The sequence below is a fragment of the Lithobates pipiens genome, unplaced genomic scaffold, assembly GCF_037356315.1.
Source record: "Lithobates pipiens isolate NorthernLeopardFrog02 unplaced genomic scaffold, aLitPip1_a1.2 Scaffold_16, whole genome shotgun sequence".
In the NCBI taxonomy this organism is placed as follows: domain Eukaryota; kingdom Metazoa; phylum Chordata; class Amphibia; order Anura; family Ranidae; genus Lithobates; species Lithobates pipiens.
Window position 1 is genome coordinate 191,925,754 of NW_027507748.1, and position 16,037 is coordinate 191,941,790.

The following is a 16,037-nucleotide window of genomic DNA, read 5'->3' on the forward strand; positions in this document are numbered from 1 at the left end:
CTTTTTTAAACAAGCCGAAAAGTGTTGAATCCGCATATACACCGCAAGTGTTGACAGCAGAACTTATAATTCCGGAACAAGTTGTACATGAACCTAATATAAGATACTCAAGTCCCACTAGTAACAACAACAACAAAATCTAGACAAAACACACACTTAGCCCTTGTACACATGGTCGGACATTCTGACAACAAAGTCCGTCGGATTTTGTCCGAAACTGGTGCTGCATACAAACGGTCGGACAAAGTTGTCGGAAAATCCGATCGTTCAGAGCGTGATGAAGTTATTTCGTTACGACGGGGCTACGTTCAGGCTAGTAGCCAATAGCTTTGGTCTTGATCAGAATTCTCTACTAACGATCAGACAAAGTCTGATCGGATTATGTTGTCGGAAAATTTTATAGCCCAGCTCTAAAACTTTGTCGGTCGGATATTCAGACGGAAACAGTCCGATGGAGCCCACACACGGTCGGATTATCCGACAACACGGTCCGATCGGACATTTTCCGTCGGAATGTCCGACCGTGTGTACAAGGGCTAAGGCCTTATTCACATGAGAGCTTTAGCTGCAGCGCCCAAGTGAATGAGCAGTAACACATCTAAAAAAACATATATTGATAATAAAAAACAATTAGTATATAGTAAAAAGAAGTACAAGGATGACTAATAATAATACTCAGCAAAAATGTAGCAGTTATTCAGTATATTGCTTAATGGGTGCATTTGCCCGAGCAGTGTTATTTCTGTTACCCAGGATGTCCTGAAGCTGTGCACAGCTGGCGATAGACATGAATAGGCGAAGGCAGCTGTACACGGCCATGCACCGCTGTTATTGCAAAGTAGCACACGCGCACAGACATGCTTCAAACGCTTCCTACCTGCATTTAGGGCATTATCTCTGTGCATTGCAATCTCTTAAAGGTTTTTACCTTTACTTTAATGAAGATCATCTTAATGCGAGCAATCTTTTCAATGTGAGTTATTTAATTTAATAAAATGTTACTTCTATTTATATTTTGTAATTATCCACTTCCATACCGGGCCAATTTTGGCATTCCTTTTCTGCATGTAGAAATCATCATTTTTTTTGCTAGAAAATTACTCCCAAACATTATATATATTTTTAGCAGAGACCCTACGGGATAAAATGGCGGTTGTTGTCATTTTTTTTATGACACATGGTATTTGCACAGCAATTTTTCAAATGCACTTTTTTGGCGGAAAAAAACAGTTTCATGGATTAAAAAAACAAAACAAAAACAAAACAAAACACAATATTTACCACCAATGTTTTTGTATAATGTAAAAGATGATGTTACACCTGGTAAATAGATACCTAACGTGTCACTCTTTAAAATTGCACACCCTCTTAGAATGGTGCCAAACTTTGGCACCTTAAAATCTCCAAAGGCCATGATTTAAATTTTTTTACTGGTTACCAGTTTAGAGTTACAGAAGAGGTCTTGCGCTGGAATTATTGCTCTCGCTCCAACATTTGCGGTGATACCTCACATGTGTGGTTTGAACGCCATTTACATATGTGGGCACAACCTACATATGGGTTTGCAAGCACAAGGGGATGGGGGCACTTTAACCACTTCAGCCACCTTCCTGACCAGAGCACTTTTTACAATTTGGCACTTTAACTGACAATTGCATAGTCGTTCGACGCTGTACTCTAACTAAATTTGTGTCCTTTTTTTCCACAAATAGAGCTTTCTTTTGGTGGAATTTGATCAGCTGCAGTTTTTATTTTTTGCTCTATAAACAAAAAAAAGCGTCAATTTTGAAAAAATATAAATATTTTTTACTTTTTGCTATAATAAATATTGCCAAAAATTAAAAAAACAACAACAATTCTTCATCAGTTTAGGCCAATATATATTCTACATATTTTTGGTTAAAAAAAAAAATCGCAATAAGCGTATATTGATTGGTTTGCACAAAAGTTATATTGTCTGTACTCTATGGGAAAGATTTATGGCATTTTTATTTATTTTTTTACTAGTAATGCCGGTGATCTGTGATTTTTAGCGGCACTGCAGTATTGCAACAGATCGTAGACGTTTGACACTTTTTTGGGACCATTGGCATTTATACAGCGATCAGTGCTATAAAAATGCACTCATTACTGTGGAAATGTCACTGGCAGGGAAGGGGTTAACACTAGGGGGCGATCAAGGGGTTAATTGTGTGTTCCCGCAGTGTGTTCTAATTGTATGGGGATAGGACTGACTAGGAGAGGAGACATATAGTTTTTCCTATTTTGTAGGTACAATCGATATGGCTCCTCTCCTCTGACAGCACAGGGATTTGTGTGTTTACACACACAAATCCCCGTGCTGGCGCGCGTGTGCGTGCGTTGCCGACATTGGTTGTACCTGCTGGCCATGCGCATCGGCTCCCCCACTGTGCCGCGGGTGCGCCTGTGCCCTTTGGTGGCCGAAAAAGGGTAGGACGTACCGTATTTGATTTCACAGGAGAGCCATTGTGCCGCAGTATATTTTCATTTTATTTTTACACTTTGCATTTAATATTTTATTTTTTGATCACTTTTATTCCTATTACAAGGAATGTAAACATCCCTTGTAATAGGAAAAGGGCATGACAGGTAATCTTTACAGAGAGATCTGGGGTCTATAAGTCCCCACATCTCTCCTCTAGGCTGGAGAGATGTTTACATCTGCCAGTGCCAGAAGTGACGTCATGGCATCACTTCTGGCTTCCGAGGGTCAAAGAGATGGCCAGGAACCATCTGCTCCACGGTCAGCTCTATGGTAAACCGCCACCACCGGCGGATTCATTCTCTGGCTACCTGATCATATGAGCGAGCCCAGAAAAGAACCAGAGTGCGGCAAGGGGGAGGGGGGGGGGGGCGTCCCCTTTCACCACCTGAAAAAAGCAATCAAGTGCTAAACAGCCACTAAGATGGATTTTATATGTAAGGGAATCGCCAGCTAAAAAAATATAGATATATATCTGGATGAAGTCTGTAGCTGCAGGCATCATTCAGATATCTCCATTCAAAGTGTAGGATGTCATATGACGTCTGACCTTTTTGATTCAATGACAACAAACCATGTGATACACTCAATGGTATGCCCCCTGATAGCCAAGTGACAGCACTGGGACCTGGCAATTGGCCTTTCAAGACCTGATTACTGATTTGTGGGTAGGCAAGGGGTCTATCACATGGTCCCTCTAGCAAACCCAGAATTATGGGGAATTTGGCTGAGTGGCCTAGGGGATCAGAGAGCTGTGTAAATATAGGCATTTGTAGGGGACGTGAGTTTTAATTTTTGGGATGAGTTTGCTTTAAGGCTGCTATGGTAATATATGCCTAAGAGGGCAATAGATTAATCATTTTTCATGTATAATGTGTTGACATGATATATATTTAAGTGTGTGTTTCTAAAGCACATTTCATTTGTTTATACTACTACTGAAAACATCTCATTGTCTCGACCAAAGGATTTCTACCTTTATGAAACTCTCTTAGAGAGAATACCAATGCCTCGTCTAGACGAAGTTATGATTGGGAAGGTCAGTTGATTTACTTAGTATATTTACAGTGCAAAGGTCCAGATTCCAGCTTCTGTCTACATCCTGAGCTGCGCCCATCCTCAAGCATTTCCCTGCACAGTTATCACAAGCAGGGAAAAAGGTTACAAAACTGTTTATGACCGCAAATCGAGGACCCAGTATAAATATGTCATAATTACTCAAAACAGGCATGCACGGTAAATGTCAAAAATGTTTATGCAATAACATATAGACTGTAAAAGAAATAAGTAAATAACCTCTCCGATTTATTATTCCATAGTTACATCAGGTTTGATTCAAGGACACATTACTACATGTATAACATATTTAGTATTGGATATTTTGCTAAAATATTAAATTTATTTATGTATCTGTAACACTGCTCAGAATGTAAAACTGCAACTTATATTAGATATTCAGAGGTCTAGTATGTATAAGAGAGGACGGCTATATATAGTGGGACTATGTGGAACAAAAGTAGCCCCCATACTCCTAGGACGGAGGTCTCCAAACGTTCTAAGCAAAGGATTAGTTTACTGTTCTTCAGACTTCAGGGGGCCAGAGTGTGGACACTGGTAGTAGAAAATGTTCTAAGATCAGTGGGGGTAATCCATGCCCTATCCTTGGTATGGGGGGGGGGGGGGGGGAAAGAAAGAAAAGAAAAGGGTTAAAACCGCCTGTGTTGCGGTGCTTTTGAAGTGCTTCAGAAGCGCTGCCCATACATTCCAATGGGCAGGGGCAGTTTAGGAGTGCTGTATACAGCGCCTCAAAACTGCCCTAAAGATGCTGCTTGCAGGACTTTTTTTCCCTTCCCGCAAGTGCACCGCCCCAAGTGTAAAAGCACTCAGGCTTTCACACTAGGGTGGCAGGGAGGCAGTTTTCAGGCGCTTTACAGATGCTATTTTTAGCGCTAAAACGCCTTCAGGGTGAAAGTACCCTTATTGTCATTGAGGGGAGCAGTGCCCTAATGGCCAGATAATGGTAATCAAAGGACCACATCCGGTCACTGGGCCACAGTTTGGAGAATCCTGTCCTAGGGCATAGTAAATATGTGTCACAGAATTCCTGGACATGCATGTATGGGGATCTTCACAAAGTAAGTTTACATATGTCAAGATAGTTCAGATAATAGTAGCATGTTAGAAATACGTGAAATACAATATAGAAATGAATACATGATTTTACATTTTGCTCATAGATACACTTTATATCAGAAACACTCTGAATTTTCTCTTATCTATTGTTGTGACAGTGCTAGCCCCTGCAATGGTGTTAGAAAAGGTAAACGGCTCATAGGAGGTCCCGCAGATACAGATGGAGGAGCTCCAGAATATTTTTTTTTTTTGTAAATTATTTTTATTGTTTTTTTCAGAGGTAAAGATTGGTGCACAAAACAGAGCCTCTGAGCATATACCGGCTCGAAAAATAACACTAACATAGTCATGACCTCAGATCAGAAACACTATAAACAAAGTTTATGCCGCGTACACACGACCGGACTTAGGTCCGACAGACTTTCGACGGAGTTCTGACGGACTTCCCGAATGAACGGACTTGGCCACACACAATCACACCAAAGTCCGACGGATTGGAACGTGATGACGTACGACTGGACTAGAATAAGGAAGTTCATAGCCAGTAGCCAATAGCTGCCCTAGCGTCAGTTTTTGTCTGTCGGACTAGCATACACACGAGCGGATTTCTCGGTAGGAACTGGGTCCGGCGGAGTTCTGGCGGAAATCAAATCAAAATCAAAAGTCCGCTGCAGCCCACACACGATCGAATGGTCTGCCGGAATCATTCCGTCGGACTTTTGATGTTGAAAAGTCTTGTCGTGTGTACGCGGCATTACACTTTACACTGCTCGTATCCACCAGATAAGTAGAATAAGTAGTATAGCATATCAAATTCAACAAACACCATTCTTAGGACAATAAATGGAAGATATGGCATGGTAAATGGGTGGTATGTGTACTGGGTCTATAACACTAAAGAATAATAATGAAGAAAAATGGCTAGAAGGCTTTTAGGCACATACTAGTAGAAACGAGCAAGAAGCTAACTGGCATCATAGTAATTATTACGTGGAATTGTGTGCGATTCAAACCAAAAATTCCATATTTTGTCAAATTTGGCTGAGTATCCCCTGGAGTGGTACGTGGCCTTTTTATAGTGGAATGACAGAATTACATAATTAACATGTTAATTAACACAGCCCTTAAGGCAGCCTAGGTGACCAGACAGTCTGTCTCCAGAGGTCAATGTGATCAGGTCTTGCAATGATCATGTATTGTTCAGAATTAACAACCAAGAATAGTCTTTGGGCAAATCCAAGAAAACCTCACAGTAGCAGAGTTAATTAACACAAACAACAACAAAAAGCACCATTCCCCCAAATGCCAGGGCCCATGATCAGTGGGCAAGAGGCTAACATTCAGTCCCTTCCAAAAGCCTCTGCCCTGGCTAGGTCTGTCACACTCCCGAATTGGGTTTGGAGTTCAAAGGCTTTGAAGAGCTTTGGGAGGGAAGAAGCTTCTAACCCTGTGTCTAGGTCTTTCTGGAGACAAGGAAGCTGAGTGTGCACAGCTGTTATAGTCAAGAACCTAGCAGTTATTAGCGCGTCCACACAGGAGACAAGGCGAGTCCTCTGCCCAGAGGTCAGAGTGAGGGGCAGGTCAGAAGATCAGCAGGGAGCTGCAAGAAAGAGAGAGCAAACATGGGTACAGTGTTGTACATGAGCACGGCGAAGTTGTAAGATGGTCCAGACAAAATACCTAAGCTTGAGGCATGAGCAGTGGTACTGCAAGAAGAAGCCAGGAGGTTTCTTCTTGCAGGACCGCTGCTCATAATAACAATTTGCTTTTATGATTTGATATGGTGTTGGGAACCCCTGTGAGGTTAACGCCAAAGTTACTTTTGAACTGGCTGGTTTGAACTCACGAAAAACACTACACGTTGAGCGAAACCCTGCAATATCACACTATTTATACAAGTGCTCTTATTTAACCTCTTTCAATCTTGCGCATGCTGCATGACTGACTCTCCTTCACTTCCACTGCCAATTTTTTCACCCTAAAGCGTTCTGTATGAGAAGGAAAGCAAACAGCATTCATTGCTCTTGATGATTCCTCTCTTGAAACAGTAGATTTAGTGACTAGTGCAGAGCAGTATTGCATGGACGGAAAGAAATATTGATCAGGTAGGCCTGTACCCCCATATGCACGTCAAGCATTCATATCCAATGGAGTGTGCCTTTAACAGGTTATGTCATATAAGCGTCTGCGTACGATTCCTTTCTCATTTATTACCTTAATACTTCAGGACCTTTATACCACCCAAAAAGAAAATGTAGAATGTAGGTGTGTCCACATGAAATGAACCAGATAATTCTGTATATTGTCATGGCTTTCCGAATATTTTCTTTGCCAGTAAACAAATTCAGCTGCAAAATTCTCACTTGTAAGTGCCACTCTGAGTCCCTGGTCATGATGACATGGCATCGAATGTGACATGTTTACATCTACATCCATATTTCAAATGTGCCGAAGCTTTTGAAGCCTTGGGTGACCTGAAGCAGAAAAGTTCTAAAGAATACAAACACTTGTAAAATCAGATACCAGACATACTGGAGAAAAATCCAACAAAAGCCAAAAAATATAACAATGAAAGCCTTCGTGAGGCTTGCAAGTAAATGATACAAAGCAAATGGAGCATATATTCTTGGGTAGAGCTGAACAGATACAGTAATTGTGTGGGACAGAACTCAAACAGACCGGTTTGCTATAATTTGGGGTATGGTGGGAAAAGGCACTTCATTTCATCAGCAGTCAACACGTTACTATATTAATTGAGCAAACCATTCCTCAGTCAAATGATCACACATTATAATACAATTATAGCTATTATTTTCTAGCTATAAGCAGTGGTCCTATAATTGGGATCACCATTACTGCATGAGCTTCCTGTTGGGGGGAGCCCACGCCCCCTCTGCTCACTAAAATCATAAGTGTACTTTGCGCCAATGTTTACCATCTCACTAATATGGTAAATTCCATTATTGGGTTAATCAGCATTTAAAGGGCAACGTCACCAAAGTCACCAAAAACAAAAATAGTGGAACCAATAAAACTGTTGTGAAATGGCAAATTAAAATGAGATATTTACTGTGAGTGGCATGCTTTGCGCAAATGTTTACCAGCTCACTAATATGGTAAATTCCATTATTGGGTTCATCAGCATTTAAAGAGAAACTTCACCAAAATCAACAAATTTTAAAATAGGGGAACCAATAAAACTGTTGTGAAATGGCAAATTAAAATGAGATATTTACTGTGAGTGGCATGCTTAGTTTCTGTGTATACGTTAAAGTTTTTATATGCACTGTTCATATCCCAGAAGTTATTTGCACTAAGAGCAAAGGATGATGAAGATCTTCCCTTACATCCTGGAATTCAAATCATTAGAGAAAATACCTATATGCACATGCGCTCACAAGCAACAGCGCTTACACAAGATTACAGGCGCACAGCGTATTTTGTAATCTAGTAAAATGGACAGAAATATGCTGTAGTTGGGACTCCTTGGTTTTGCAAATATAGGCTTATTATTATACTGTGTAGCCAAATGTCCATATTTATGTCTGTGCGCATGTAGCCTTTCACTAGTGGCTTGACCAAAAAAAAAGACATTCTCATTGACTGGAGCCATACGGCATATAAACTAGGACGGTTGGTCTATGGTATTTCCTAGCTTACATGTAGCAAAGCTGTGACAACGGTAGGGAGAGCACACTGCGCATGTGCAGATTTATGGATGAGAAATACAGTAGCTGCACTCTATCCTGTGATGATGAAGGCACACTCAGAATACCATCCATCCTAGCTTATATGCAGAATGGAGCCAATCAATAAGAACAACACTTTTTTAGGTCAGGCTTTGCAGAAGCTTCAGTTGGTATGGCATTTCACTAAAATGCACCATGACTTCTAACCTACTGGGCCCCATGACTGCACTGCAAATTTTATTATAAAGGTAAACCAAGCCTTTATAGATCACCTCCCTTTAATTGAGGCTCGAGACTTGAAAATTAAATACTCTGGTGTCTTCTTTTTACCTTTTACATTCTATTGTGTTTTTTTTTTTTTAAACAGGACATGCGCAACATATATAGCTTATTTTGCTTTGTGTATATTTAACTGATCTCTTCCTCCAAAAAACATTCCAACATTCTTAAAATAGCAACAGGTCACGGAAGGATTTAGGGAAATGCCAGATTTATCCCAAGGATTAGGAAACATCATCTATGGGAAGGAGGGGGAGGGCGGTCCACTACAAAAGGAACTACGTTGAAACATTGTGGGACTGAAAAGTCTTGCAATGCAATTCTCAATTCAATGTGCAAGCTCATTGGGCCTATTGAATATGGTTAGAAACACTGTGCAAAGTACAGAAACCCATGTCTAGCCAGAATTCACATCTCTCCAATCAGTCTAGAAGTCTGGCTAACTGTTAAAGTATGGCTATGTGGTCATCCTCGATCTACCAGAAAGAGAGATATGGGATATAGGGGATTTTAGCATGCCAAAAAAATTACAATCATGTACAAAAACAAGGATAACTAAAATTAACAATATTATACAACGTTAATATCTAGAGACATTTTTTTGGTCTAAAAGCACGTAGCAAACACTACCAAGCTTGTTATACAACCAGCAAAGGTAGGTTAAATGTAAACAGAGGGTACGCGTTTCACCCACAATGGGCTTCTTCCGGATCCACTTTGTATTTACAGCTTTAACACTGGAGAGTAATACAAACAGTGCATTATACTAACACCAATACAGAATAGAGAGAAAAAAAAAAGTACTGCAATACATCAATATACCACCCGCAGGAAGGGGAGAAAAAAAAAGGGGGGAACCACCCGGCTATAAAACGAGTCACATTGGGACACACAGACTGGGGGAGGCAAGGGCAAAAAGCAACAGAGCACAAAAACCTTGTGGGATACTCACCCCAATATTTATACAAAGGAGAATGCTTGTGGGAAGAAATATCCGGTAGTATGTGAGAATCTGAGTAAATATAGACAGCAACCATAGTGGGACGATAGGTTGACCCAAATGTTACTATGATATTCTGTCCTGTATATATAACATGTAGCATGAATACCTCCTGTAATACCCTCTCCCCACATTGGGGTATAGCTAGTTAAGGTTGTGGTTGTTTTAAGTTGCCCTGCTGCGGCCTGTTGCTGCATCGGGAACAGATTGTATGTTATGAGAATGTGTCCTTATGTGGCCGGATGCTGCATTTGGAGGATGGCCCCTGCGTGGGCAATTTGTATTCCTATGAAGACTCAATAAAAAAAGATTTACTAAAAAAAAATATAGACAGCAACAGCTGTAAATACAAAGTGGATCCTGAAGAAGCCCATTCTGGATGAAATGTGTAGATTCCACCACCCTCTGTTTACCTTCAAGTGCTTTTCTGTTTGTATAATAAGCTTGGTAGCATTTACTACATGCTTTTAGCCAAAAAAGAATGTTCTCTAGATTTTAACGGTGTATAATAAATATTGTTAAATTTTACTTATTCTTGTTTTTGTTTCACACGGCCATTCCGATCAGGTTTGCCAGTCAGTTTTTCAGGTGGACTTTATCGGAAGGTCCATTCATCTCTTTGGACAAGCAGGTGTAAACAGACTTGTGTTTCTTTACACCCACCTACCTTTGGGTCCGATCGAGCGTGCAAAAAAAAAAAAAAGGGAAGGTGACCCCCTCATCATCTATTGAGCTGGAGTGGATCAGAGGTAGTCAGGTGTAAATAGGTGTAAAAAGAGTCAATTTACTCCCGAGTGCCTATAGAGCGGAGTGGGCTCTGTCTGCATCCACTCTGCAGAAAATATGTCATCCTCTCACTCTGCTGTGATCAACAGGGGTTGAGTGAGCTGATCACCTGTAATCAGAGCAGGATCCACCCTATGTAAAAAGAGACCTAACTCATCCCAAGAGCCATCCCACTCATTACAATAGGGCTAAGGGATTTTGGGAAGGGTACTTAGGCAGGGAGCTGTGATGTTATCAGGAAGTACACCACCTTGCTAGCCCCTCCTACCGGATATGATCTGCCTGCATTGCATAGCGATGCACAGAGACATGGAGATAACCTTGCTGGATCTAAAAATAAGTATGTAATGTTAAATACAATAGTTTTATTTAAACATATAATTAGAATTACACTGAGGTAAGAACCAGAAAATGTGAAATAGAAGTTAAATAACGGGTCAGTTCACTCCTATTTACTTTTGCCAAAAACATCCCCACGCATTATAGCATCCTCAATACATTAACAGGCAGTGCACCGTTTAGGAAAGACAGCTTACTTTTTAATTTGTTAATTTCACTGCCCCTCCACCCTGCAGATGGCAGGACAAACTGAATGTTGGACGCACAGACCCAGAAAGTCTGAAATGAGAATTGGCTTTGTTTTCGATCAACGTCTGCATAGTCTGCTCTAACAGCTCGCCATTCTGCAAGTGAGTGAACTGTCAGTTATGTGATGTGAGTGTCATTTTGCCCATAGAGGACTTGCAGGTTGTGGATGAATGAGTATGTTGGGGACAGTACTGGACTGTGGAGAGGGTAAGTAGAAAAGGCAATTGTTCTCTTTAGGGATGCACTGATACCGGTATTGGTGTCGGTGCTAATACCAAGCATTTGCGCTGGTATCAGTACTCGATACCAAAACTGATACTTTGCGGTGCCATTTGCGTCAATACAAAATTAATGGGTGCAAACTGCACTGCAAAGAATCAAATGTGATGGCTATATATGTATAGAAAGGGAAAAGTGCCATCTAGTGGGCAGTTTATTAAAAATTTTATAAAAATTTATAAAAATTTTATAACTCAAAGTACATACCTGGCCAAATGCAAAATCTTCATAGGTGTCTCGGTCCCGCCAATGATAACAAATCACAACCGCTGGAGGTGCTCACAGGCCGGGAGGAGATGTGAAGGCAAGCTGACATAAATTCTGCCCTATACCCACGGGGTGCCAGAACTTTCCTCCAGCTCTGTGAATACCTGTGTGATTTGCTACCATCGGCAGGACCAGGACACCTATGAAGATTTTGAATTTGGCCAGATATGTACTGCGAGTTCTAACATTTTTAATAAACTGCCCCTTCCTATACACCCGCACCCACACACAGGAGCAGTGGGGGAAATCGCATTCAATTTGGACAGGAATCGCACCGCATTCCTGTTCTAATCGCACGCGATTCTTTGCAAAGTATCGGTATCAGTGAGCACTTGACCGAAAGTATTGGTACTCATACTTGCTGGAAAAAAAAACGGTATCTGTGCAATCTTAGTTTCCTTATACAGAAGGAGGAAAGAGAATCTAAAAATAAAAATGCATTCTTGGAGTTCTACTTTAATGCTGTGGTGGTTTCCCACAAAATACAAATGTCAACCTAAAAGTTGCCACAGATTGTTCAGTTGTAAAAGGCATATTTTACATAAAGCTATAGTAGGAATGTGAATAAAAATGGGATGAGGGAAAAGCTTTGATGAATTCCCCTCATTGTCCTTATGGACAATAACAAGCTTCCTGGTTCCCAGCATAGTGTTCAAACCAGATCTCAACACCTGCACTTTCCTGCAAGTTCGGGATCAGCTGGTGCGTAGTTTGACAGTAATGACGGGGAGATTTGGCAAGAAAAACAATAGGGAAACAAAGTACTTCTTTTGACAGAGCTCTACACATAAACGTCACATCCAAGCTTAATGAAGAGCTAAAAGAGTTTGAATCACATGAAATAACACGTAAAATATACTGAGGGAAATTATAGTATCTACGGTAACTGTCACCATGGCTGCCCCACAACCTCCATAAACAGATACTTGAAGGGTCCAGAATAAATGTTAGAAACACATTTTCACAAAGTGATGAAGCAGTTAATGCTGTGATATCAATTGCCCACTTTCCATTGAGGTAGATAGGCACAGCTCCCACAAGTATAGTCCCTCACCGGACCTTGTGCCCGGTCCACCTTTTATCCTCATCTCGGCAGTTGGGGTACATAGGGAGTGAGGCACACTTAACTAGCCTCCACACACAGGGACTATTCCTTATATTTCCCTGTGTCCCCCTTCTCTCTCTCCCTTCTTCCCCCGCACCGGAAGTCACCATACTGGTGTTGAGTGGAGCGAGTGTTGCCCATAATTTGGATCGTTGTCCAACAGGATCTGATACCCCTCTCTAGGATGTTCCCAGGTACGAATACAACTTATTACTTAGAGGATCTATGTACTTTTGGGTTCAGGACACCCATGGCCTCTCAAGATCCAGCTATTTTTTATTGTTTCTCATATCCCTCTCCCCTTTTTAGGGCGGTGAGGTCAAACCTCCAAGAAGCGCCACTTCTATCGGGTGTCATGGCGCCCTTTGTGGAGAATTCTCCCTCTCTCCCCTCCGGGCCTCTCCTGGCCTGACGCATACGGCCCTCCTCAACCCGGTCCAGGAGCAGGCACTTGGATTAGTGGCCAGCGGTCACTACGGCTTCTCCTTTTCCTTGTGTTTTTTTAATATGTTTCTTACATGGATGCAGGAACCTATGATGCTCTCAAGCAATACTCTATGGTCAGTACTGATTCTTACACAATAAACGTTTCATAATGAATGACATTGCCTCTATTATGTGAATATTTTGTAGTTTTTTTTACTGCTTCTTTTATTTGTTCACAAACTATTCCCTCAATTGCAGACACATCTCTATCGTGCTGTTTACAATCAGTAGCCCTGAAGAAGAGCTACTTACTTGTTACCTTACTCGAAAAGCATTGGATAGTCTCCGTCTATGTAGTTTACATGTCTAACGGAGCCAATGATTGTGACCTTTTCATATTGTATTGCATTTTTTGGTATATGTTGCATCCTGTATAATTTCTCCTTTTTATAACTGTGCCTATGTATTTTACATTTTTGTTTTATTTACACTTTTTTCAAAATAAAACACACACACATTATTACTCCAAAGTAGCTTTTTTCCCATTTAAAGTCCCATAAAAGGAACACCCCTCCATTCGCCCACAAGTATAGAACCTTTCAGTCAAAGAATTGCAAAATTTGCTAAGTATACAGAATGTCCAACTCCACTATCTGGTCCCCTGGTTCACAAATGTCCTTCTTTTTGGAATTTATGTGGGCTTTCTGGGTCCTTAGGTCCGGTTTGATGACCCTTTTCCCCCCATATATCCACCCTTCCCTCCTTCTCTTCTCTTTTCCTCAGTTTCTATGAAATCCATCAACAGAGTCTTAGCCCTTGTACACACGGTCGGACATCCAGACGGAAAATGTCCGATCGGACCGTGTTGTCGGATAATCCGACCGTGTGTGGGCGTCATCTGACTTGTCTGACCAACAAAGTTTGAGAGCTGGATATAAAAATTTGCAGACAACATGATCTGACCGGACTATGTCCGATCGTTTGTAGAGAATTCCGTTCCGACAAAGTGGCACTCACGCTCAGATCAAATTGCGAGACCAAAGCTATTGGCTACTCGCCTGGACGTAGTCCCGTCGTAACGAACGAACGTCATCACGTTCCGAACGATCGGATTTTCCGGCAACTTTGTCCGACCGTGTGTATGCAACACCAGTTTCGGACAAAATCCGTCAGAAAAAATCTGACGGATTTTGTTGTCGGAATGTCTGACCGTGTGTACAAGGGCTAATAGAGAGGATCTGGACCACTCTGTCAATGAGTTATATTTTGTTCTAGTATCACCCTAGATTATTGTCTACTTCGGACTCTATATCCAATTGGTCAAAACGGTATCCCTATGCACAATAACAGTTATGATCTTGAACTTTAAAAGGGTTCTAAGAGCTCTTTTTTTTTCTTAAAATAAACGTTATACTAACCTTCTATGTGCATGGCTATTGCACAGAGACAGCCCTGAACCTCCTCTTCTGGGTCCTCTTTTTTTGAGAATGCTCCAATAGCAAGCCGCTTGCTAGGGAGGCAGACATCTGGGCTTGCTCTTATTTACAGAATTTGATTGCAAATGGCTCCTGCTGCTCTTAACTTAGATTTTGAATGCAGGGAGAGGAGAAAGAAGAACTGAAGCTGGACACTCAGTTAAAAGGATGTGGGGAAGGGGGTAGGGGAACAGTAACTGGAAGGGTTTTTTTGTTTTGTTTTTTACCTTAACGTGTAAAATTCATTGAAGTGATTGTAAATGTAAATAAAAAAAAATAATAACAAACATATCTATACTTACCTGCTCTGTGCAATTCCATTGCACAGAGCGGCTGCGAACCTTGTCTTTTCGGGTCCCCCCGCCAATGTTCCTGGCCCCTTCCCTCTGTCCAGTACCCCCATGGGAAGCCTCTTCCCATGGAGGCACTGGCGTTTGCTTGCTCCCGAGCCCCGCTGCCGTGTCAATTGACAGACTGCAGGACTCCGCACTGCCCCCTCACCACTGGCTTTGATTGACAGCACTGGGAGCCAACGGCTCCCGATGCCGCAGCAAAGCCAGGGAGACCCAGGAGTGGGGGGGGGGGGAGCTGCAGAGGGACACAGTGCTGGATAGAATGGGGACTCAGGAAAGTAAAAGGGAGAACGAGGAGGAATGCTGACAACTAAACATTTTCTACCTTAATGCAAGAAATGCAATAAATGTAAAAAAATGTAAGCTTTATAACCACTTTAAGGTAAAAAAAAATTACCTTTACAGCCACTTCAAGATGTTTGTAAAAAAAATTGTTAAAAACTCAACAAAAATGTATTGCACTAAAAACTATGGGGGGAATTCATTAAAGCAACTGTGGATATTTTCTGGCGTTAACTGCTTCCCGCCCAAGGTACATCATATGACATCATGGACTTTGAGTGGTGATATCTGAATGATGCCTGCAGACATCATTTTTTTTCCCATGCACTGAAAGAACAATCATAGCGACAGTTCAGTCGGTTGATTGTTACAGGCAGTGGGAGGGGACGTCCCCCCTCCCCCCACAGTTGCCCTCTGCTGCTTCTCCTGGCTCACCCGCGCGATTAGTGAGCCGGAGAACTAATCGGTCGCCTCCGGAAGTTTACCAAAGAGATTTCTGGTGACCAGATAGTTGCCAGTCATCTCTATGACTCTCGTAAGCCCAGGTGTGATGTTATTACATCATGTCCGGGCCAGTGCAAGTAAACAAAGCTGAGGATGTGGCTGGAAAGGCCGAGAATTTTTTTTCCAGCCTGGAGGAGAGATGCGGGGTCTTATTGACATCTCTACATAAAGAGGAACTGTCACACACTATTCCTAGGGGATGTGTCCTTGTAATAGTGATCAATATTTTTTTTTTAAAGTGTAAAAAATAAATAAAAGTTAAAAAAAAATTAAATTAAATCAGCCCCATCCCAGTGTGCTCAGAAGTGAACGCACACATCAGTTACGCCCACATATGTAAATGGAATTCAAATCACACGTGAGGTATC

At 41.5% G+C, this 16,037-nt stretch overlaps 1 protein-coding gene across 4 annotated transcripts in view; it reads right to left on the reverse strand.

Annotated features, from left to right (window-relative positions):
* Positions 1-16,037, reverse strand: part of MID1 (midline 1) — a 631,257-nt gene that overhangs the window by 100,610 nt on the left and 514,610 nt on the right. The window lies entirely within an intron of this gene.